Source organism: Piliocolobus tephrosceles, chromosome 14 (genome assembly GCF_002776525.5).
Source record: "Piliocolobus tephrosceles isolate RC106 chromosome 14, ASM277652v3, whole genome shotgun sequence".
NCBI classification, from domain to species: domain Eukaryota; kingdom Metazoa; phylum Chordata; class Mammalia; order Primates; family Cercopithecidae; genus Piliocolobus; species Piliocolobus tephrosceles.
In genome coordinates, this window is record NC_045447.1 from 17193163 (window position 1) to 17194067 (window position 905).

A 905-nucleotide genomic window follows, 5' to 3' on the forward strand; every position below is an offset into this window, starting at 1 on the left:
GCGCCGACGGCCCGGCCCGCGCAGCGCGGCCCAGCGGGCCCCCCCCCCTCCGCAGCCCCCGCCCCCTAAGCCGCTGTTGCCATGGCGACGTCGAGCCGAGCCGCGCCGACCGCGGCCGAGGCTGCCCGAGCCCCCCGGGCGTCGGGGCGAGGGGGAGTACCGGGACGAGGGGGCGGGGCTGCGGAGGGGCGGAGACCCCCGGGGAACGCCAGGGCCGGCCGCCCCACTCACTTCCCCGCCGCCTCCAAGCTTGTCCTCCCCGAGCGAGGTCACACCCCCCACCACCCACCAGGAGGAATCCACGCCCCCTACCCCGTCGGGGATTGACAAAGCACCTTCCTCCGCTGCGAGGTCGCTGCTCTCAGCCCTCGGTGGTACCGATAAGAGCGGGCGCGTGGTCGGCTGAGGCGCCGGCTGGCCTGCGCCTGGCAGTGCCCTGGCCACCTAGACCCGGATCCCAGGCGACTTTCCCTCCCACAGCTGCAGTCGCTTGATGTCAGGATGGGGCCCCTGCCTGGAACCGTTGTAGGTACCCCAGCAAGGACAACCATCTTGGGGAAGGGATCCTTAGCGCCCAGCTCAGAGAGGGGCCCGATGAGCTGAAGCGTTTGCTGAGTATCCCCATTAAAAGCTTCAAGATTTGGGGAACCTTATTCAGGCCATTTATCCACCTACCAGGTTGCACTGACTGAGAATAGAGCTTAATCCCCCACCTCCCCCATCCCAAGAGCTCCTGGTCTGATGGAAGAGACAGAGGAGACAGGCGTTCAATACACACAGGTCGAACCAATCTTCCCTTTACAGGCGACGGGATAGATGTGGGGGCCCCAGGGGACACAGCCTGGGTCCTGCCAGGCTTGGAACCTACAGGAAGCTTGAGGGAGAGGAAAACTGGAGGAGGTGGA